Consider the following 25,359-nt stretch of genomic DNA (forward strand, 5'->3'; position numbering starts at 1 on the left):
GCCTGGAGGGTTGGGAAGGGTCTCTGCTCAGGGGGTGGCTTGACTCACCAGTTCAGAGCCTGGTAGCTTGAGTTGGGGCTCGGTCGGGTTGCCCCCCCCCCCAGCAGGGTACTGCCTCATGGTGAAAGGAAGTCAGGATCTGGTGCGTGTCTGAATCAGTACCTGGCCCTTCACCTTGGTGTGGCATGGCCCTCCGTAGGAGGTGAGCCCACATAGGAGGAGTACCCACACTCTGGTTAGTTAGGTACCTCACTGCAAGTCTTCTTCTGCTGTACATTAATAAAGTGGCCCTATTTTACTGCCGAGTGAGCTGTGGGGAGCCCCCAGGAAAGCCACCGCTCATCTGCTGATGAATGCAGGAGTGTCAAGTACTTCCAGTTACTTCCGGTAAAGGGAGCAATGGGGCGGCAGGGGCTGTGAACTTTCAAAATCAATGAGGCATATGATAGCTAGGATTAAAATCTAGACGTTCACAGGGAATTTTATCGATGCCAATTTCTGCTGTCATGAAGCCTTGTGGTTTGGCAATCCTAAGGCGGCAACAAGACCAAAAAACTGTGTGTGTGTGTGTGTGTGTGTGTGTGTGTGTATGTACTGAATAACTCATACCTATTTGAGTAAAGAAGACAATTATTTCACTGTAGACTTCTACTCATTATTAGTTATCCGTTTTTTTCTGTTCATGTGGCAACAAGTCAAAAACAGTAAGAAAATAACAAATGCTGCATTTGTTTGTGGAAGCAAATGATAAATGTTAGCTTTTCACGTTCTATCATTTGTCATTTGAATGTGATGTTGATCCCAAGGTTAGAGCAGAAAAACAGAACAGGTTTGTAGGAGAACTTACCTTTCTACTCAGAAGGCATTGCCAGTACAAATCATGCAAGATCTTTGGTTTGGTTTCTGCCTTTGTATTACAAGTTAGAATTGTTTTAGAACATTCAGTATTCAAATCATGTTGCAAATCATTGAAGCATTTGGATGAAGTGATTGGATATTAAATGCTTTTGTGCCATTTATGGCAGTTCCGGCCTCTGATTGCAAAAGCTGCTAGTGCTTGGCTGGATCTTCTCAAAGATTTGCATTTGGTGTCTGTAACTATTTTTGCTCACACATCCTATGCACTTATGATATTATGATGCAACAGTTTTTTAAAAAAAATGTGATTTTTTTTAAACAGGGAATAGACTAAAATATAGTTAGTGTAGCCCACTTTTAACATTTCTAACTCTGTTCTGACTATGTATTCTACGAAATCTGACTTTCAAAATAAATCAGATTATTTGATTTTGCTGATTTTAATTGTGAGTTGAATTTTCCTCACTTGCAATTTCTAATACATATAGGTTTTATTCACCAAGCATTGCCTTCTTCTCAGTATTATTTGAACCATGCCTTTTATTTATAATCTTATGTGCCTGTGGAATAGAAGCATAAGGACTGAACAATAAATATGACGTTTGATGGTAACTAATGAACATATAGTTTAAAATGTGTGTCCAAAAACATTAATTAAATACATTCATGGCTGTTTCTAGACTCATGGATGAGTCTACACAGATGTCAGTAATGGCTTCAAAGAGTTAATAATCTTTTAGTCACACTAGGATCACGGAATTGGAACTTCTTAAGTATTAGTCTACAAACGTGCTGTTGTATGTGGTGATCTTTGATAAAATTAGGTTCTAGAAAAGCTGATGTCGCACAATAATTCACCCGTGAATATTTGATATGAAAATCAGTGGCATGTGAAAAAATAAATGTGAGTAGAGTTCAAAGCAATGCAATTGACCCCCAAGTTTAACAGATAATGTGAATACATATCTGAACCTGAATACTGAATTCGTTTTACAGCTGGATCATGATAGATGTTTTCTATAATATTTCTTGAGCTTTCATCGCAAAAGAGTAACTTCTGCATATTTTATTTCATCCAAGATAAGACTTTTGTGGCAAACCTTTACTGGGATTCTGGTTTTAAATTATGAGGCTGTCTGATACTGAATAGGACCTTTGATCTTAACTCAGTATGACAGTACATTGATTGGCAGTGCCTTTCCAAGTTTTTGGAGAATCAGCTTTCCTAGCTTTACCTGGATTGTCAGGGATTGAACCTGTGACATTTTGCATACAAAGTATGTGGTTTACCACTGAGCCATGGCCCCTTTCCTGTTTTATTGATTTGTTAGCTGCTTTGGATCATATTTGAGAGAAGCAGCATATAGGCTTTTTAAAAAACAAACAAAGCAATATAACAGGATTCACTGAGTCGTGTGTTCCATAGCCCATTTGCAATGACTGTAGTCATACCTTGGTATTTTCAGTTTTTCTGTGATTTATTTAAATAATGAACACAGCAGTGTACAATACTTCTAAAAGGATAATAACAACAACTATATTCGTGAGGCATGCTCATGAATAATAAATCAATAATATTCCAAATAACAATAGTATTTTTGTTAACTGCCCACTGTTTCACATTATGCATAACTGGGTTATTGTGTGTTCCTTTCATTGTGATGGAAGTTTGTTGTTTTGTAGTTCTGTATTTAAAAAGACATTGTAAGGAAGAGGCAGAAAATGAATACAACAGAATGTATACAACGAATGAAATAGTTAATCTTTTTCAGATTCATTGAGTTGCTCTGTGTTTTCCACTACATCCGTTGGCACAATTTCTTTCTTTGAAGCCAGTTTTCCGTTCACTGGCAGCGTGAGGGCTGAATTTATCTGAGTTCTCTTTTTCCTTCAGCTTCATGTCCCCTGCCTTTTGTCTAGATTCTTACTTTGGGATATAGTTACAGTAATTCCCCATACTTTTTAAATGGAAGAGGTGGGTTTTTTGGTTGTGTGTTTTGCATTTTCCAGCAAATTAATCATTTTTTATGAGACTTTCAGTTTTTCTGGTAGTCTGGGCAAGGTCCGGAACCTACCTGTAAAACGGCATGTTCCTAGCTTTTGTAATTTGATCTGGGAGTTTCCTGTCAGTGAGTGAGTGAGTGAGGTCCAAACAGCTTTAGATAGGTAGATGGATTTAGATAAACATGTATTTAAAAATTAATATGAAAATACTTCTTTATAAACTCAGAAGAACTTTTTTCTGGGACCTGGGACCAGAAGACCTGCAAGAATAGTTCCAGTTTGTGGGATTCCATGGCAGTGGAAGAAATTATCTTTATGCCCCAGAAGAAGCCAACTCCCTAAAACATGTTGGACTTATAGGTATTGAAAGGTTTTTAAACAGATCCTTAAGAAATGGATTTCACATTCTGTGGCCTTTTCTTTGGGAAATATAATGTGTCTTCGTCTTTTTCTTCCATTTCCATGTAATGGTGTTCAAAAACTCATGTCAGTGGAGAGGTATGTGTTTTTAATTTGGGGGGTGGTTGTGGTGGAAATCTGTTGAATCTTTCCAGAGTTAATTACCTTTGAAATTTTCATTATTTTAGTAGAAGATCAAGTCAGGGCATGGATCGCAGTGCATGGCAGAAGTGGGACTAGACAATTCTATGGTAGAATGTATGCTTACCAAAATAATAGTGGCTGCCTTTCCAACTTAATTTAGCTTAACTTTCTATATGTCATAAAATTCAAACCAATCACCCAATCTACCTGAACTTTTTCAGGGAGTAACTCAATAAAAAGTGCTACCAGCTCTCTAGATTTGATTCAGGTCTTCTGAGAAATACTTGAGACACAGCCGTTTGAAATCTTATGCTGAGAAGCTAAAAAAACACAATGATTTGCACAGTGATTGTTCATTGTAGCTGTGTTACATCTTCTTGGAGTTTATTATACAGTTACAGGAGTGCCTGAAAGGTACATTAATTCTCCCTTTGAGCATTATGAGTGCAAGAGTCTGGATAAAAGAAACCTATTTTATAAGCAACTCATAGATGTTAATCAGGTGTGCAATTTAAATGAATTTCACTAAAATTGTGTGACTTTGTTGTGGGGGATGTTTCAGCACTCCCATACCTGAAGGAATTAAAAAGTCTGACATTTTTAGCCTATTTCAATGATCACTTCTTTTTTTTAACTAATTTTGCAATCTGCAGTTTAAGCTAAACTTTTAAACTAAACTGACATCTTTTTAAATTTAGTTATCTGTACTTTAAATGTAAACTGAGGTTGAACTTAAGGCTTGACCTACACTTTCCCACTAGCTACTGTATGTTTGAACTGTGATTCTTCTCAGATTGGAGCTATAATACTGACTTTACTTGGGTTCAAAATTAGGTTTAGTCTGGGTGTCTGGCTGAGGTTTTACTGTAGCCAGTTAAGCATGACTGCTACAGCAGAGCTAAACGTCGTACATTTCTATAGAATTTCTTCATTATTAGATGGCATTTCAACAGGAACACAAATTGCATGTGAGATTTTGCAGGGCAAGCAAACAATGTTTAAACACACTGTATAATTTGTCAGCATCATCTGCTGTAAAGGTGTGAAATACCTCTTTCTTTCTGAAGTAAAAATAAAAGTAATATTTAAAAGGGACCGGTTTTTCACAGATTGTCAGCAGATGGTGCTAAATGCCACAGTGTGTTAAACATCATTTGTATGCCATGGAAAATCTCTTGCTGCTTTTGTGTTTATGCTGTACCAAATTGCCATCTAGAAAGACTCTTTGTGTGTTCTCATTGCATTAATAGAGGGTGAATTAAGAAGCTGGAACAAAACCAATACTTCATGGAGAAACAAGCTCTGGAAAAAGGTGAAGGATAATCATAATACTAATGAAAAAGAAAGAACCACAATGTACAATCTACTCAATCTATATAATAATCAATTATCTTTTAAAATAAGAAATATAAATAAGGTTATAGACTGAGCAATATTGATCCAGAATTGATGACTCCACTGCTCAAAAACTATGTCACATGTAATAATAAATACATCACAAATGTATTTATGAATACTTAAAAAAATCCAACGTAAAATCTAATTATAATCATAAATATAAAAACAGAACATGAAAATATACAAATGAATAAAAAACTTTTTGTTACAAAATCAAAGAAGAGTCCTAAAGGATGTTTCTGATAGAGTTCCAAATTAAAGCATTTGCTTTGCTCCAGGGGAATCCTTTGCCATGAATAAGCAAATGGATGTTCCTCATGAACCTTGACATCATAGAGTCCAAAGTCTTTGGACTCTTTGTCATGCTTAAAACAAGTCAGACATGTTTTGACAATGGTATAGTCTTCATCAGTGGCATTAATCAGAAATAAACAATAAGATCCCCACCAAACTACACACTAACCATGTGATGAAAAGGAAACAACTTAATACAGTGTAGTCTATGTGCTTTATTCACCTTAGTAATCAGAAAGATTCAGGCTCCTTGTAATCCAATACAATCAATTGAATACATAAATGTTGAAATTCCATCATAATAGAAGTGTTGTCTGCAAACATCCTTCCTCTCTTGTAGCCACACTGCGACGGGGAAGTCACTCACTGATTACTGCAGCACATGGAAGATCCTTCTGAATCTGAAACTGGAAGGGCACTTCTACATCTTCCTCCTTCTGCCTCTTGCCATCACTGCAACTGCCTGTTCTTCCTGCTTTCAAAACATTTCCCAGGATCAGCCAATGTGCATCTTGCAAGCTGGAGCTGCTCATTTATTCCTCACCTCAGCCTCTCTTCACTCAGATCAGCCTGGGCTAGAAAGTGTGGGAATCTTGCCTGTGGTGGGCATTGGCAACTTGTGTACTCCACTCTGACTTTGGTTGGGAAGGAAGGGTGGTTCAAGCACTCAGGTAGTCCTGGAAAAAGAAGGCATAAGAAGGGAGGGAAGAAGGCATCACGAACCAGTACAGATCAATGATGGAGGACTTTCTACACTATCCATATTAAGCATGGTGCTCAAATTTATGGACTCCCTACCTCTTCTCAGTGGAATCTTCCAGGAACCGCTTTTGTTCCTAAGCTTTCAATTAATGTATTCATTCTACCAAAGCACTTCATATAAGACCCTTACTGGTAGCTGATACCAACTTTAATATAGCTCGTGACCATCTATGAGGCACACACTGTTCCAGCCTGTGAACTATTGTCTGAAAAATATAGCCAACCCTGTACCAACAACTCACTTTTGCACTATTTGAGTTGAATCAGTTCTTGCTTTCTTCAAAGTAAAATTATTTGATTTTTAAGTAGCTTGCTGAAAAAGTGCAGGCTAATGTCTACTCTGAAGTTTCTTATTTGCTACATACAATTTATATCTTTTTTCTGCTGTTTTCATTGCTGGTCGGTTTTTGTAGAACAAAGCTTCCATTTTGGCAAGGTGGGCTCTTTTCAGTACTTCATGGAATCCACTGAAAAAGGGCCTTTCTAATTAAAAAAAAATCTTTGTTGTCATGTTGCCACTGTGCACTGCTGATTAGAATGCCAAGTAGTTTTAATCCATATATTCTTCCTATCTGTAAGGCAGTAGCTGCCAAAGGTATGTCAGCAATTAACTCTGGAAGATTTTAGCTATAAAAATACAACCAATTAATAGCTACCTAAGACAACAAATGCCTTTCATAAAACAGTAGTACTAGGCACTATATATTTTTGAATTACCGGGATTGTTCAAACTGTTAAAAATCTGGAAGAAATTGCCATACATTTTGAGAAGGTCCCTTTAGAGTAATTTATAAAGTGAGTCCCTGATGAATTATTGAAATTGCAGCAGTTGGATCATTGACTACTAAAGATAAACTTAAAAAATTGTAGTAATTTTCAGATGCTCTTTCCATAAAATATACTGCATGATTATTCCAAGCTTTCTGATTTAAACCATTCCCTTTCACTCCTGTAAGAAGAGTAAATGTCTTAGATAGAGTGATTATGATAATGTTATCTGAAGAAAGAGAGTACTGTGTAATGGATATGTTAAAATTATAATGGATTTGATAAAGTATCATTTCTGGAGCACACCAGTAGATTAACAATAAACTATTCAGTAACTGTCACTACTAGTTGTCACTCCCAACACTTTTTGAGCTCTACTGAGGTCACCCAGAGACAGTTCAGTTCTAATAATTTCCATGTGCTGTAGATTTGTAGGAAACAAGTGTTAGGCAAAAGTTGCCCTATACAATCTGTGAAAGGGTAAGGTTTTTAATCAGGGAGAATGCTTGCTGCAGCTCTGTCTTTAGTTTATGGAAACAAAAATGTGAAAATTCTGAACATCTGAAGCAATGTTCCAGAGAATGAGTTAGCTTCTCTCATTCTCCGGAGAAGAGAATGAGAATGAGTCAGCTCTCCCCAGGGTAACCTGAAATTTATTTGCATCTAGTTTCAGCTAAACAAATTAAGTCTGTTTAATACATAACACCTCCGATCTTATCTTCCCTTTTTAAGACTGGACTGACTTGATTTAGTCTGGACTGGACTGATTCAAGCGGCCCAATTGATTTTCCTAATCTTGTGATGAGGGGCTGGCATGCATGTTTGCCAATATTTGTCCCGATCCTAATATAGTGCCAGATAATCACATGGCAAGCAAACCATCCAAACAGCTCCTCAGTTATTAAACAAGGAAGAACCCAGCTCCCTTGAGAAGTCCATAATGCTGGGAAAAAGTTGAAGGAAAGAGACGAAGAGGATGACCAGCAACAAGGTGGATCAACTCGATTACGACAACAATGAATGCACCACTGAGAGACCTTAAAGGCCAAATTGAAGACCGATCATCCTGGAGAGAATCTATCTATGTCGCTAAGAGTCTGTGCACCTCCAGAGGTGGGGTTGCTGATCTTGTACTTGCTGCCAAGCTGTAGCTCTTGGATGCTTTCACAAAGCATCAAGTTTTAACTAAGAATGTCATCAATAATTATTTGAATGTTGTATTCTTTTATGACCCTCACATATTTGTAATAATGTTAAATGCAGTTTATGAATTTGATTATCTTTTGGGAAATTTGAAATATTATATATTATTTCTATTATAAGAATAAAACCAGATCGTATGATCATAGATTTCCCCAACAAATGTTCAAAGCAGGACTTGTTTATCTCAGTATTATAGCACCTTCAATATCTTCCTTTGTTTATTCCTTTGTTTATTTAAGCAGGATACTGTATCTGAAATATGTTTTGTTAGAAAATAAGGCCTTATCTGGTGAATAATAGTGTTTGTCAAACTTTATTAATATTGTCACTCTCAATATATCCTTGGAATGGGGCAAATTTTTAAAATCTTCAAGCTTCCTTAAGAGCACATGACATTTTGAAGAGAAGTGCTGGAATTATCTGAAATTACCATATCTAATTCTTTCTTCTGCTCTTCAGTTTTCCCAAGAGCATCATCTCATTTGTATTTTACTCAGCTCCATCAGGATTTTTACAAAAGGACAAAAGCATTTTCTTTCTCAGCGGCTTTAACACATTATCAGTTTTCAAATTTGAACCTTCTAATAAACCATCTTTAATACTTACTTTCTAATAATAATATCCATCTGTTTAGTTGATGAGGAATTTGCAAACAGGATTAGATAAAATTGACAACTGTGTCACAGAATTAATCTGTTATATATTAATATTGCCAGGGCTGTTATTTCTTAGCATAAACCCCATCTTTGGAACTTTCAAATGGTTTTAAGATTGTATCATTTTCTGTGTCATTAAAATTAGAGATTTTATGTTTAAGATGTTTCAGGAGAGGACCCAGAAAACCATACATTTAGTCCTAGGGAATCATTTCAAAAATATATTCATTTTTGGTAGCTGATAGCAATCAAAAGAAACTGGACCAGTACAAAGTGAATTTTGGCACTGATTTATATTGTGGAAAAGGAGTCCACCTCACCTTGTATCTCTGAGTGATGAGAAGTTCCAAAGTTAGCCCTCCTTTACTGCATTCACTTTAAATAAAAGGGAGGAGAGAGTGAGCCCTGGATATTTGTATCTTTAGAGTAATGTTTACTTGAGAAAAACAAAATAGCATAGTGAAAGCAAACTACAGCAGGTAACACAACGAATCCTGTATCATATTCCCTAAGAACAAACATTCATCAAAGATGTTTCAGTATTTGCAAACCTCAGCTAAAAATAAATAAAAAATAACAATTTTCTGTATGGGGATTTAAAGTCAGGGATGGAGAATCTGTCCTATTATGCCTTTCATCTCCATTTCATACTTGATTCTATTTGATTGATTGATTGATTGATTGATAAGTGCCGTCAAGTCAGTGTTGACTCTTAGTGATCACATAGATAGCAGGGATGTGCATGGAACCGGGTGGGGGGGCTGGAGGTAGTGGGGCATATAATTTAAGGATGGGGGAGGGTGCACATACCCCTCCCCTGCTTTTCCCCCACTGGTGCTCGGTTTCGGTAAAAGCCTTCAGGACAGCAGTGTACTTCCCTGACGCCCCTTCCCTCTCTTCAGCTGGAAGTGGCTGGAAGTACAGGATGCGCGTGCACATCAGACGGGTGTGCGTGTGCACACAACATGCACATGTGTACCCGGCACTTCTGGCATTTCTGGCCTAAGAAGGGAAGGGGCGGCAGGGAGTTACACTGCCGCATCAAAGGCATTTATGAAAATCGAACACAGGGTGGGAAGTGGGGGGGAGGGGTAAGTGCACCCTCCCCCTCCCTTAAAGTGACACCGCCAGCTTCGAACTTTGACCCCCTTCCCAGTGTTCGAACCTGTTCAGAGTCCCATAAAAGGGCCTCCGAACAGGTTTGTGCACATCCCTAATAGGTAGATTATATCTAGGATGATCTGTCTTCATCTTGGCCTTTTAGGTCTCCCAGTGGTGCATTCATTGCTGTCATAATTGAATTAATCCATCTTGCTGCTGGTTGTCCTCTTCCTCTCTTTCCTTCAACTTTCCCCAAGGTTATTGACTTCTCAAGGCAGCTGGGTGTTCGCATAATGTAGTCAAAGTATGATAGTTTGAGCCTGGTCATTTGTGCCTTGAGTAAAAATTCTGGATTGATTTCTTCTATGATCCATTTGTTTGTTTTCCTGGCTGTCCATGGTATCCTCAAAAGTCTTCTCCAGCACCAAAGTTCAAAAGCGTCAATACTTTTTCTATTTTGCTTCTTCAAAGTCCAGCTTTCGAATCCATAGAGTGTCACAGGAAAAAACATTGTCCAAACAATTCTAAACTTTGTAGGTAATTATAGACACATCACGGCATCTAAATCTCCTTTCCAAAGCCTTCATTTCCTACCAAGTTCTTGTCTGCAGTGTATTTCTTGACTGCTGGATACTTTACTGTTGGTGGTCGATCCTAAAAGGCAAAAGCTATCCACCACTTCAATGTCTTCATTATCAATTCAGAGGCTGGTTGCTGTACCTGTTGTCATTAGTTTAGTCTTCTTTATACTTAGTTGTAGTCCCATTTCTTCACTGTGCTCCTTGACCTTCACTACTAGAGCTTGTAGATCATCATCATTCTCAGCTATCTGAGTCGTGTTATCGGCATAGTGCAGGCTATTGATGTTTCTTCCTCCAGCTTTCAAACTGTGCTCATCTTCTTCCAATCCAGCTTCTATTTGTTTGAATTTAATCCCATTAATTTCAAGTAGATTTTGGTCCAAATGAAATATAGTTTTGACTGAAGTCTTAGTTAATATTTCACTTTGTTTCTTTTTGTATGTTCTCTAAGTTGTTGCTAAAATATACATTAACAGTTCTGCATAAATACAGAAAATACATCCGAATTCTAAAAGTAATCTTATACATATAATATATTGGTTTCAAAAGTTAAAATATTTGACTTCTTATACAAAAAGCTAAAATAAAACCTCTTCTGTATTATTAAAAATAAAAAAATAAACTTCTGTATTATTAATAATGTAGATAAATGAGATTATAATTTATAACCACATCATATAAAGAATGCTTGCATATAAAGAGAGACAGTTATTTAATTTCATTACAGCTCTGTGCACATATGCAAGAGTGTACCTCCAAACCCCATACTTAAACAATCATTACAAACATTTCTATAGCACTTTGTATAGGAGGTAGACATACATAGTTAACTGATATATCATAGTTAAATGATAGTGTGAAATAAGTTTATTCTCAGTAGAACTGCCATCTTGTTCCTTTGAAGATCTGTATTCCTTTAACAGTTCTAACATTTACACATTTACTAAAGTTCTTTTTCACATTTCCAGCAATTCAGTGCTCAAGGTTATGCACAGACCTCCAGTATCAGTGATGTATTTTCTGTCACCATATGTGCCTGTGCTGAGAAAAGCTGCTGCTGTGTGTGTTTTAAGGCAAAGAAAAGAAATTTTCAGCCTACCGCAGACTTCATGGTGTGACATGCTAAAGACTGGGTACAGAAGCCCTCTTAGGATCATTATCTTGTACATGCATATAGAAGTCTGTCCGTGTGTACCCCATGTTTGGGGTGATTCCTGGTCCTTTAAAACCAGCCTTGCTGGCTTGGAGAAGGAGTCTCTCCAAGCAATAGTGCTCATTTCCCTCTGATATTACTGTCAGAAGTGGAATAATTTTCAATAGGACAGCAGGGATTTTAGTTGGACTTCCAGCTATTATGGCCCCTGCCTCCCTTTTGGAAATCCTTCCGAGAATGCCTGATAGTGGTCGTATTGGTTCGATATTCCTATCTAATCTTCCATGGTTGGGCAAGGTGATTGAGTGGGTGGTGGCCTCTGAGCTCCAGGCAGTTTTGGATGATGCAGATTATCTAGAGCCATTTCAAACTGGCTTTCAGGTGGGCTATGATGTTGAGACTGCCTTGGTCGGCCTGATGGATGATCAACTGGCTATTGACAAAGGGAGTGTGACTGTGTTGATCCTTTAGGTCTCTCTGTGGCCTTCGATACCATCAACCATGGTATACTTCTGGACCACCTGGGGGAGGTAGGATTGAATGGTGCTGTATTACGATGTTTCTGCTCCTACCTTTCTAGTAGATTCCAGATGGTGTCACCTGGAAACTGTTGTTCTGCAAAGTGAGAACTAAAGTGTGGAGTTCCATAAGGCTGAATACTCCATACTTGAATGCTCTTTAACATCTTTAACAGTGCACATACTCCAGTGCTATTTAACATCTACATGAAAACATTGGGAGAGAACATCAGGAGGTTTGGTGCAGGGTGTTATCAACATGCTTATGACACACAGATCTACTTCTCCAGGTTGACCTTATCAGGAAATGACATATCTCTCCTAAAAGTCTGCTTGGAGGTGCTAATGGGCTAGATGAGGGATAACAAACTGAAGCCGAGTCCAAATAAGACAGAGGAACTGACTGGTGGTTGGGACCCAAGAAATAGTTTAGATCTGCCTGTTCTAGATAGGGTTAAACTCTCCCTGAAAGATCAGGTACGTAGCTGGGGAGTGCTCATGACCCATAGGTCTCCCTGGTTTCTCAGGCTGAGGCAGTGGCCAGGAGCACTTTTTATCAGCTTTGGCTCATATGTCAGCTACATGCATTTCTAGAGCTGAATAACCTTAAAACAGTGGTACATATGCTGGTAAGCTCCAGGCTTCACTACTGTAATGCACTCTGCATGGGGCTGCCTTTGTACATAGTCCGGCAATTATACTTGGTACAGAATGCGGCAGTCAGATTGGTCTCTGAGACAACACGAATGGACCAGATAGCACCTGTTTGAAAGAACTACACTGGCTGCCACTATGTTTCCAGGTGAAATACAAAGTGCTGGTTATTACCTATAAAGCTCTTAACGGCTTGGATCCAGGCTATTTAAGTGAGCACTTTCATTGTCATAAACCCTGCCAGCTATTAGAATCTTCTGGAGAGGTCGGTTACAGTTGCCATCAGCTTGTCTGATGGCTACCCAGGACCAGACTTTCTCTGTGGCTGTTCCCAGGACTTTGGAATAAGCTTCCTGTTGAAATAAGAGTCTCTTCTCTGTTTTCAGGAAGACCCTCAAGACTCTGCTGTTCTCACAGGCTTTTAATTAGAATTAATTTTAATAATTTTAATAATTTGTTTTAATAATGATTTTATACTATTGTTTGTAATATAGGGCACAAGGCCCATCTAGTTCAGCATCATGTTTCACACAGTGGCCCACCAGATGCCTCCGGGGAGCCCACAGGCAAGAGGTATATGCATATCCTCTCTCCTGCTGTTACTCCCCTGCAACCGGTATTGAGAGGCATTATGCCTCTGAGGCTGGAGATGGCCCACAGCCACCAGACTAGGAGCCATTGATAGAACTGTCCACCATGAATCTGTCTAAGCCCCTTTTAAAGCCATCCAAGCTGGTGGCCATCACCAAATCCCATTGCAAAATATCCCAGATTGCTTTTGCACTGTCTGAAAAAATACTTCCTCTTGTCAGTCCTAAATTTCCCGACCTTCAGTTTCATGGGGTGACCCCTGGTTCTAGTGTTGTGTGAGATAGAGAAAAAATTATCCCTGTCCACCCTCTCAACTCCATGCATAATTGTATACACTTTGATTTTGTTTCCCCTCAGTTGCCTCTTTTCCAAGGTAAAGAGCCCCACATGCTGTAGCAGGCTCCCACCGCTCAATAAAGAGAATTCCCACTTTTAAAAGGTGCCTTTTTGTTCAGTTAACAGGGGTTAGAAGTTAGAAAATCTTACAAGGTCAAAAAGGGAAAAGATCTAAATCCATGATCCAAACTTTTACAATCTCTTATCATAGAGGAGTGTGTTTACCTTCCAAGAAGATGTCTTAGTGTACTTGTTGAGATTTGATAGGCCACGTCTCATTACAAGATACCACTCATTTGATTGGAAAGACATCATTTTATAATGATTAGGTATTGATCAATATTACCTTGTGTGCAAAAATTATAAATTGCTGACATACATAGCTTGTACATTGGGATTATATGATCTCACTGTCATTTGACCATTACATAATGGTCAACGCTCGAGCAGAAAAAGTCCCTTCTGTGTTCTTGTAGCTTTTCTCATTAGAAAACAACTTTTGTTTACTGGTATATGATTTCCATAAATGACATATACCCCATCTAACTGACCTATAGCTAAGCTAACTTCCCTGTTCTCTACAAAAAGCTAGCAAAGCAACTTTACAAATTGTCAGCTTAGAACTTTCACCTTAGGAACAGATTTGTACCAAAGCTCATATATGAATTATATTCAAAGCATAGAAGCCCCTTATGTGATAAAGGATTGAAATAATGTGATTACTTATGGTATATATGTATGTATATATACTCTCCTGCTAACTTGGCAAAGAGGTACCTTTTAACATGGTGATTCTCTTTATTTAGCAGGGGAAGAGTAACTGGCCCTATCCATACCCAGCACAGTACCTCCAGTGACTGTTGCTAGATCTATCTTACGTTTCTTTTTAGATTGTGAGACCTCTGGGGACAGGGATCCATCTTATTTATTTATTATTTTTCTGTGTAAATTGCCCTGAGCCATTTTTGGAAGGGTTGTATAGAAATCGAATAGATGATGATGATGATGATGATGATGTTTATATTTATATGTTGAAAATGTAAGCCCACTACTCCTTCACTAGTATAGAGTACAGCACAGTGTTGAATGAAATGGGAGGCAAACTTTTCACCCCCACATCCATAAGTAAAGAACTATTCCTGGAAGGTGCCTGCTTCACTTGGCTTGCATATGAGCTGTTACACTCGAACTACTTAGATTGCCACCTAAGTGTGGAGAAGGGTAGAGAAAGGTCCTCAAATGAACTTTCAGACCCCAGGTCACTCAGAGGGCCACACAGGCAGACTGTTCTAAATAGCAAGTGTATTTAGCACTTTTGCTAAGGAAAGCAAAAGTTGCATACACACTTTTGGTGATCAGCTGGTTGCCTCAATTCTAGCCAAGATTATTTCCTCCTGCCACTGCCAGGATAAAGGAAGAAGGTCCATAAGTACTGTATGATGGAACCTGGTAGAAGAGCCATCTGAGTTCTCACATCTGTTTACAGAAAGGCTCCAGGATGATTGGCAAAGACCTCTAAATGTGTTCGGGATTTGTGTGGGGAATTATGAAGCTGGGGTGGAGCAGTCCCACATCAAAATAATGTTTTGTGCAAAGTTCTCGTCCCGGAGAGATGAACAGACAGAGAGGTTGAAGTTCGAAATAAAGTAAGGTTTTATTTGGGGCTTACAGCAGAATAAGAGAGTTGATTAGAGGACCATTACTACTAAAAATACATTACGGAGATCAATTATGGAGGTGATTTAGCTTGGTGACCGAATTAAATTACTTCCAGGCTGGCTAGAAAAAGGAGGCTATATAGAAATAGGTTTTTTGATTTAATCAAGATCAAGGGCTGGGAGAGCCCAAAGGGGTGCAGTGTTTGTCATAAAACTTTGTCCTCCTTTTTTTGTGGTGATCGGACCCTTGTGGCTCAGGCACAACTGAAGGACCTCTTTCCTCAGGGATGGAACCAGGCAGCAGTGGAGAACCGAAAGTAGCTTGGGGGCTAGGCATCGGGGTAATTCCAAAAGGTGTCTATTTTCGTGCAGCCAGCTTCTCATAGCAGCGAGGCAAAATGGGTAGATTGAGCCTGTGAGGAAGGCTGATCTGGAAGCTGAGAGCATGAATGGCACAGAGAGCAAGACACGGTCTGGTGTTATAACTGGTATCAAGTCACCCATGCAGTGGGTGACCAGAAGTAGAGACCAAATGAAGCACACTGGTTCAAGAAACCAGGGCCGGTAATAGCCCAAAATGGGCCCTGAGGCAAAATCCTGGCTACTCCTTCTTCCTGAGGAGGGGAATTCTGGTGGATCTCAAAAAGATCCATTGTCTTTGTTTGCTGTGCTTGAACAAAACACAATGAGGCTATTCACACGATTGTAGAAAATCGGGCTAACCTCCACTAGCCCGATTTTCTACAATCGTGAGAACCACTGGGCTCGGCAAACCTGGTTTTGGGGATTGTGAGTAGCCTCGGCACAGCTCCGCACCATGGCTACTCAGAGTAAACCCCTGGCGGGAGTCTGAAAAGCAGCCTTCTGGCTCAAGGGTCTCCCGAGTATGCCCTGTGTACTCGCGCAGGGTATACTGGAGCTTTTGGGAGCCGCGCAGCCCGTGAACTCCCCAGCCCCCGCCAGCTCCGTTACGCAGCCGGCAGTTGTGTGGGCGGCCGGTCCGGCCACCCAGGGTTCCCAATCCAGCCGCCCAGGGCTCCCATCCTGCTCATCTGCGGGGAGAGTGAGCTTGGCGTGCTCTCCCCACTTAGCTTTACAAACTGGGTCTCACTGATCGTGAGACCCAGCTCAATGTCATGAATTATCAAGAAAAACGTGTATGTAAATAGACTGAATGGACATGCAAGGATGGTATCTGTTAGGTCCAAAGGACCCAGTAAACCAATCAGTAATTTTAATGAGCACACCTTCTGAGTTGCTATCGCCCAGTTGCTCTTTTGTGATGGGGAAGGGGGTGTGTTCACAGTGCCTTATCTGGCTTTCCTGCTGAGGTGATTAGTGTTAGCTTGTTTGAGGCAACTGCAGAAAAGGGGGAAGTAAAGGGTTAATCTGGCACCCCTGCTAACTGGGCAAAGAGGCACCTTTTACCGTGGTGATTATCTTTATTTAGCATGGGGAGAGTAACTGGCCCTATCCACCTCCAGCACAGTACTTCCAGTGACTGTTGCTGGTGTCTATCTTATGTTTCTTTTTAGAATGTCAGCCCTTTGGGGACAGGGATCCATCTTATTTGTTTATTTGTTGATTTCTCTGTGTAAACTGCCCTGAGCCATTTTTGGAAGGGTGGTATAGAAACAGAATAATAATAATAATAAAAATAATAATAATAATAATAATTGAAAGGCTGTGGCAGAAGAAGACTGAAATTGAAAGGCTGTGGCAGAAGAAGACCAAAATAATCCCAGTGGTAATTGGCGCCCTGGGTGCAGTTCAAAAAGACCTTGAAGAGCACCTCAACACCATAGGGGCCACAGAAATCACCATCAGCCAATTACAAAAAGCTTTACTGGGAACAGCCTATATTCTGCGATGATATCTATAACCATCGACAATAACATTCTGGCATCCCAGCTCATTGGGAAGGACTCGATGTCTGGATAAAACAAACCAGTCAATAACACCTGTCTGACGGTGTAAACAAGAAATAATAATAATAAATCACTGCTAAACACTGTCCGTATATTCAGTAGCGATATAGCAATGGAGTTTGGACTAGACAAGTGTGCTGCATTAATAATGAAAAGAGGAAAAATAACAAAAACAGAAGGAATAGAACTGCCCAATGGAAGCAACATCAAGAACCTGGAAGAGAAAGAACCTTACAAATACTTGGGCATTCTCCAGGCTGATAACATCTCACACACTGAAGTTAAAAGAAAAATCAGAAGTGAATACATCAGGAGAGTTAGAAAAATCCTCAAGTCCAAACTCAATGGCGGGAACACCATACAAGCCATAAACACCTGGGCTATACCTGTTATCAGATACACTGCAGGAATAATAGACTGGACCCAGCCAGAGCTAGAGACGCTAGATCGTAAGACCAGGAAAATCATGACCATCAATCATGCTCTGCACTGCCGCAGTGATGTGGATAGGCTATACCTCCCTTGCAGATCAGGTGGAAGAGGAATGCTGCAAGTCCATCAAACAGTAGAGGAGGAGAAAAGAGGCCTTGAAGAATATATCAAGGACAGTGAAGAAGATGCACTTCAAATGGTCAAGAACGAGAAACTATTCAACACCAATGAAACAAAGCAGGCCTACAAGAAAGAACAAGTCAAGAACCGAGCAGAAAGATGGAGAAATAAGCCACTGCATGGTCAATATTTGCACAATATAAGTGGAAAATCAGACATCAGCAAGACCTGGCAATGGCTTAAGAATGGCAACTTGAAGAAAGAAACAGAGGGTTTAATACTGGCTGCACAAGAACAGGCACTAAGAACAAAGGCAATAAGAGCAAAAGTCAAAAAATCCACAACAAACAGCAAGTGCCGCCTTTGTAAAGAAGCAGATGAAACAGTGGACCACCTGATCAGCTGTTGTAAGAAGATCGCACAGACTGACTACAAACAAAGGCATGACAAGGTAGCAGGGATGATACACTGGAACATCTGCAAAAAATACAAGCTAACTGTAGCCAAGAACTGGTGGGACCATAAAATTGAAAAAGTTGAAGAAAATGAAGATGTAAAAACATTATAGGACTTCCGACTACAAACAGACAAACATCTGCCACACAATACACCAGATATAACTGTAGTCGAGAAGAAAGAAAAACAAGTCAAAATAATTGACATAGCAATACCAGGGGATAGCAGAATAGAAGAAAAAGTAATAGAAAAAATCACCAAATACAAAGATCTACAAATTGAAATTGAAAGGCTGTGGCAGAAAAAGACCAAAATAATCCCAGTGGTCATTGGCGCCCTGGGTGCAGTCCCAAAAGACCTTGAAGAGCACCTCAACACCATAGGGGCCACAGAAATCACCATCAGCCAATTACAAAAAGCAGCTTTACTGGGAACAGCCTATATTCTGAGACGATATCTATAATAACTGACAATAAAATTCAGCCATCCCAGGTCCTTGGGAAGGACTCGATGTCTGGATAAAACAAACCACTCAATAACACCTGTCTGACTGTGTAAACAAGAAATAATAATAATAATAATTATTATTATTATTAATCTTCACACAGAAAGACCTTGAAAGTGAAGTTAACGTTCAATCTAACTGGGGTCTGCTTAGACATTCGCTAATATAGGGAAAAGTGCAAGGCTAATCCCCTTTCAGTTTGCTTGGCAGCTGTTGAATCTGGGGGCAATCATCCCACTGCCTGCTATGTGACCTGTCCCCAATGTGCCAACAAATGTGGAGCCCATGATCCTGTGAGGCTCTTCAGCATGCTAAGAGTGGGAACTACAAACCTGTAGTACCAAACATAAGCAGAGAGGCTTCTGGAAGCCTCCAGAATAGCATTGCTGGCAGCACATCCATAGAATCAAGGTAGGAGGGCTTTCTTCTCCTCTACCCTTGGTTAAAAGTTGGGTACAAAAACTGTGTGGCCCTGTGGGAAGCAGCCTGGACTGGTGAGATTGGCTTGGTTTCTGACAATCCCGCAAATGTGGGTAACTCACCTCCTTCTTTGGTTTTAATAGTCATATAATATAATAGAATCAGCTTCTGTCATTATTATTCTCTCCTTTTTAATTTTCCTTTTAACCAACCTCCGCACTCCTTTCTTTTTTCTGTCCTTGAATTGCAAACTGTAGTTGCTGCTTAACGATTATTTTTTTCTGCTGGCATTATTAGCACTGCTGCTGTGGGAAGTGTACGTATATCACAGGCACCCTATTATGTCAAAGAGGATAAATGTGCTTACCAACACCTACCTGGCTACAGTAAAAATTCTTCAACAGCAGCACTCCTTTAATTTGTAGCATTAAATTTTATTTTTTATTTTTGTAATGCTTAAAACTTCCCAAAGTAAGCATATACAGTGGATCTAGGTAGCTTGTTTTATTATAGATCCTAATTTCTTTAAAAGAAATATTTCACTATTTTGGGTACTTTGTAGTTAGTGTGTGAAGAACGTGTCTTTGCTATAGAGATGTGCAGAAACCCCATGAGAAATTTCCATTGTCTTATTAAAATATATATTTTTCTTATAAATGACCAGATGTTTCTTCATGAGAGAAACCCTGAAATTCACTTCAAATTTTACTTTTTTGAAATGTTGGTACCAACTCTACTTATTAGGCAGTTGAACATCTTCAGCTCAATTAAAAGATAAATGTTAATCATATTATGATAATAAATTACTTTAAATTAATTATTTATATCATTAGATGTGTATTACATGAAACAAATACCAAAAACTGCATGTTTGTGTTACGTTGTACAACATCATAGGATAAAACTATTTTATGTGCATATGAATCAAAAATTTGAAGTGCAAGATTGCCTGTTATTTGAACTACTATGGTTGCACTGAGCAACCTTTCAGTATTTCTGTGGTGAACCTAATTTCTGCCAGTTGGGCAGCTGAATGAAAAACAATGTAACAGTAAAAATTATAAAACACCAGAAATGAACCAGTTAAAAACAGAAGCAGGAAATCTGAGAGACCCAGCAGCCCCCAAGGGGTGAAAGCCTCATGAACAAAAAAGAAAGAAAAGAAAAGGATCTTTAGTAGTTTTTTTTTAAAAAAAACAGCCACTGATGTCAAGGTGTGGACATTGAAGTTGTGAAGTTAAAAAATCTACTTTTTGTATTACTTTCAGAAAGCAACAGTAAAATTTGTGGAAGCCTCTGGGCCCAACATGATTATAAAACATTTCTGTGCTAATGCCAGAAAGTAAGAAGAAAAAGACAACAAAGCCCCAGTTATCTAGCAGAAGCCATAAATAGGTTTGTTGTCCCAGGAAAAAAAGTAGAAGAATAGAAACTCATACCTTTGAAGGATTATGACAGACGTTATGTACAGTATATGACAAAACACATTTACATCAGAATTAATATAATTGCTGTGCTAAAGCAGTTTACTAGCAATAATGTGGCATACCTGTTGCCCCAGTCTATTACTCTTCTTATATCTGCATGACGATCCTGGAAGCATGAGTTGCTACATATCATGCAGTATTCAAAAACTGAGATGTCAGTTTTGCTTTAACAGACTAACACACTTTATTCTAGTGGGCATGTTAGTTGTCATGGATGCCTCAAAGCAAAGAATCAGGGATCTTTCTTATTTTAGTGTATATACAGAGTTTATAAAACATAACACAAAACAAAACTTTCAAAAAACCATGGTGAATGCTATAAAAAGGGGGAGGGGAATATACTTTTCTTATAATCTATAATTTTTACAGTATATCTTCAAAGTGCTCTATTCCACAGCATTAGTGTATATATAATGAATATCCTCCCTCCCGCTTATGGTTATAATGATTTTAAGTTTGTGGTATTGTTTCTTCAATAGTCTTCAAGAATGAAATGTCTTAATGTTAATGAAATGTCTTAATGAAATGTCTGAAATATATTACAGATGTGAAGGCAGCCCACAATAATGTCCATGCTAGGCAACTTTACTAGTGAGGCAGTTCACACGCTCAGCAAAGATTGAGGTTGGCTGCCTGATATTTGCTGCATGTGACGGCACAGCGGCAAACCCACCTCTGGAGACCACCTCCAAAATGAGGTAAAGGGTGTGAGTTTTCTCTTAGCCCCATTTTAATGATTGTCTGCCAGCCCCAGCTGCTTGTAGCTGAGGCTGGGAGACTGCAGGGCTCCTTGCTGGCATCACAGGGATCCCCATACTGCACCGTAGATGGTGCATTATGGGATTTCAGGGGAGGACACGTCCCGGCCCCAATCTTCTGCTGCTGCTGGGAAGACCTGGAGTTTGTGTGGGCGTGCACTGTGTGTGACCAAGATGGACGGGGCAGTAGTCTGTGGGGAAGGTAAGGTTTTACAGTGTTTCTCCCTATGAGACCCAATCCCTTTCTCATGGAGCATGGAAGGCTGTTTCAGTAGACATAGCCAGGAAAAAAAAAAATACAAAAGTCTACTTGGTGGCAATGGTGAAGCTTAAGATCACGGGGCTGGCTGAGGCTGAGCTGTTCTCTCTTCAATAATATGCTCCTTTTATTTCCGCCAGCAAATATGTGAATTGGAATATTTTGGTTCTCAATTTTGAATACCATATTCCTGAACATAACACAAAATATACAGTATGTGCGGAACATGCATACAACTTACCTCTAGAAGGTACTAAACTTGGTTTATAATTTTGAAATCCAAATGCATGCTGAATTACAGTTCCATCATGAGGAAGGGTGAGTTCTAGTGCTGTTTGTATACATTGTTTAATGCCTATAATTTTCTGGATGTTGTAGGTCTTAATGGTTACCTTATGTTGAAAAGTTTCGCCAGTCCTCATATAATATTTCTTTTTGCAACGGAGATTACTCACTATTGTGAATAATGTTCTTAGATCTAGTTCTTAGTTTATATATTGGCATGCAGTCAATTTGTGACATCATTTCCTTCATATTTCTGAAAACTAGAGAATAACTGTCTTGATGAGATCATTTGGGTTATATTTTATTTTTATGGGAGCAACAGAGAGGTAATAACAGCAAACAAAGATGACACTTTTCATATACAAAATGACAAATTATGGATAGTATTGTATCCTAGTGTGTGCCTTTAGTGGTATTTAGCATGTAATGCTGCATGTTGTGGCTTTAGTGTGTTGCATTTTATATTGCATTAATATTATACAGTACTTTTAATTCTTGCAAACCAGAGGAGAACACGGATAAACCAGCACAAACACAGGCTGTAAAGCCAAAAAACCGTGTAGAAAATTACATATATTATATACACATATATGCAATAAAGAACAATGACAATGAAAAATTGACCACAAAGCTCAGAATAGAACAATGAATGACAAAGTCAGCCCACAATAAAGAATGATTATATCAGCTGTAAAACCATGACTCCAAGTGGAACATGTTGGATACCTAACAATCCAGTCCTGGGGATGTCCCGAAAGATGGAAATGCAGAAATGAATGGCTAGAGTCATAGCATACATTCCCCCATGTGGGTCTCTCTCTCTCACTCGACAGGTGTCCTAGGCTGTGGACCTGTTTCCTCCTGGCATAGCAGGACTTCGTCAGGAGAAAAGGAACTGGACATCAAATAGAGCATATGTTAAATACAAATCACAGAGTGTATTACAGCAAATAAAGCATATAAACCATTACTTACATTTTCCAATATTGCAAAGTGACCCTTCACAAAGCCAGTGGTCTGTAAATACAGAAATCCTACCGGAAGCCAATTGGTAAAGATAGTGTGGTACTGACCGTTACTTATATATCATGCAGCCCAAACCAGGTGTTATGACTGATTAAAGCACAGAGGAATGGTGCTGCATTACCTAATGAGTATCTAAATTGGCCAATTATAACGTGTAGCAACCTAAAAGAACATTTCTCAAAATGATCCATTATGCAATGGTAACTGCACAAGATAAGACCAAACTACACAGTGATTCAGTGATACAAAAATAGACCAACTCAAAGTGCAACAACATGGTAATGTATAATACCAAAAAGTCAAAAAATGAACAAGGACAGACTGCTATGTATTTATAAATAACAAGAAAGGTCATAAGTCTGATTGAGACCCAAAGGTTCCAAGGTACACAGATGATGTATATAAAACGCTTCTTTTTGAGAAAGAACATTTTTAATATTATTATAAGAAAATTCTTTTTTAAAAAATTTATAAATCACAAAAAATTTAAAGTTACTGGGTGAGTGACCCGCCTGCAGAAAGTGTTCTACCAAGGGACAATCAAGATTCCGATTTCTAATACGAGAGTGATGTTCTAAAATTCTTGCTCGAACAGTACGTGTGGACATGCCAACATAGCGTTTAGAACAAGGACATTGTATGATGTGCACAATGTTCTTAGAAGAGCAATTGGCAAAAAAATTTAGTTGATACTTTTTGCCCTTAGAATCACTGTATTCAGAAGTTTGTAACGCCATGGGGCACGCGACACAATGTCCACACATGAAAAACCCTTTCGGTTCCATAGTCTCTCTTCGGGATAAACAGTCCTCTCTGACCTATAGGTCTTTAAAACTAGACCGTTTGCGGAAGGCTATTAATGGAAAATTTGTACATCCAGGAAGGTCCGATAATAATCTCCAATGACACCGAATAATATTTTTTATTTTATAACTTAAAGGAGAATATTGCATGGACCAAATAATACGAGATGATTTATGATCAACCTGTGTGGTAATACGTAATAAAGAAGATCGATCTTGAAGTGATATCCTATGTCTGGCATTGTGAATGACCGAAGCTGGATAACCCCTATGTCTTAATTGGGAACTCAATGTATCTGCCGCAAATTCAAAGTCAGAAAGACGTGAGGAATTTCTCTTAAGACGTACAAATTGACTGTACGGTAGGGAATTCTTCAAATGAAAGGGGTGGAAAGAGGAATAATGCAGAAATACATTTCTGTCTGTGGGTTTGGTATATAGAGTGAAGAAAATTTTATTATGATTGCCAACATTAATCCTGGTGTCCAAAAGGGGATAGAACTCCCATGTACTGAACTAGTGAATTTGATAGTGGAATGTATGGTATTGAGCCATACCTCAAACTGATGAAAGCTGTCCATATTGCGAAAAACTAAGAAGATGTCATTCAAATACCTCTTAAAGAAAATAATATCCTCAAAGAAAGGATTGAAAAGGGGATTTAATATTGTACTATTTTCCAATTTGGTAACGACCTCAAAACAATGGTACATCTGTTGGTAACATCCAGACTTGACTTTTGTAATGCGTTCTACGTGGGACTGCCTTTGTATGTAGTCCAGAAACTTCAGTTGGTTCAGAACACGGCAGCCAGGTTGGTCTCTGGGTCATCTTGAAGAGACTATGTTTCTCCTTTACTGATGGAGTTATACTGGCTGCCAATAGGTTTCCGGGCAAAATACAAAGTGCTAGTTATAACTTACAAAGCCCTAAACGGCTTAGGCCCTGGGTAATTAAGAGAGCGTCTTCTTCATTACAAGCCCCACCGCCCATTGAGGTCATCGGAGGAGGTACGTCTCCAGTTACCGCCAACTCGTTTGGTGGCTACACAGAGATAGGCCTTCTTGGTTACTGCACCGAGATTGTGGATTGCGCTCCCTGCTGAGATATGATCCTCCCCATCTCTGGCAATTTTCAAAAAACACCTGAAAACTCATCTTTTCTCCCAAGCTTTTTCAGCTTCCTAATATTTTGGGGTTTTAATTTCTGGTAATTTTTAAATTGTTAAATTGTTTTAAAGTTTTTGTATATGTTTTTAACTGGTTTTATGTTATTGTAAACCACCCAGAGACAAAAGTTTGGGGCGCTATACAAATTTGATTTTTTTTTAAAAAGTGACCAAAAGATCCTAGACAATGAAACTATACTAGAAGAATCAGTGAGAAGTAGGTGAAAAAAGGCCACCACCAAAGCCAATTGCGTATGACCCCCAAAATTTCTACTTGTCCCCAAAAAAGGCAACTGGAAAACTCTCAGTGAAACAGGATGGGCAGGTGGGTGCCTTGTCCTAGAGCAATGAGAATGAGCAAAGGGAGGTGGCCACTTATGCAGCTGCTTCCTCAGTCTAGTTGGATGGCCACCATCATGTGCTAGGGTAACAAAATGGCAGTCCACATACCCGTCAATGGGGCCAGGCACACAACTCCACCACTCGTCTTATCACAGAGTGCGGCAGCTGGGAGCAGTTTAGTATTAGAAGTATTTAATATTTGACATGAAATGGTTATTTAAATAGTCTAAATAATTCTTGGAACGGAATGCTTAATGTATGATCTAACCTGAAGCAATGAGTAATACATTTC

The 25,359-nt window shown here is 39.0% G+C and overlaps 1 protein-coding gene and 2 long non-coding RNA genes across 6 annotated transcripts in view; 1 reads left to right on the forward strand and 2 right to left on the reverse strand.

Moving 5' to 3' along the window:
- NCAM2 (neural cell adhesion molecule 2) overlaps positions 1 to 25,359 on the forward strand; it is a 380,393-nt gene that overhangs the window by 15,607 nt on the left and 339,427 nt on the right. The window lies entirely within an intron of this gene.
- LOC128349146 (uncharacterized) lies at positions 5,293 to 9,181 on the reverse strand. The gene is made up of 2 exons (XR_008318584.1): positions 8,807 to 9,181; positions 5,293 to 5,774 (listed from the first exon to the last, which is right to left on the reverse strand). It is a non-coding gene; the product is annotated as an uncharacterized LOC128349146 (long non-coding RNA).
- Positions 22,004 to 25,359, reverse strand: part of LOC128349145 (uncharacterized) — a 28,077-nt gene continuing 24,721 nt past the window's right edge. For both annotated transcript variants that reach the window (XR_008318583.1, XR_008318582.1), the window contains exon 3: positions 22,004 to 22,623. This is a non-coding gene — a long non-coding RNA (uncharacterized LOC128349145). The remainder of the gene's footprint in view (positions 22,624 to 25,359) is intronic.

The sequence above is a fragment of the Hemicordylus capensis genome, chromosome 3, assembly GCF_027244095.1.
Source record: "Hemicordylus capensis ecotype Gifberg chromosome 3, rHemCap1.1.pri, whole genome shotgun sequence".
Taxonomy (NCBI): Eukaryota; Metazoa; Chordata; class Lepidosauria; order Squamata; family Cordylidae; genus Hemicordylus; species Hemicordylus capensis.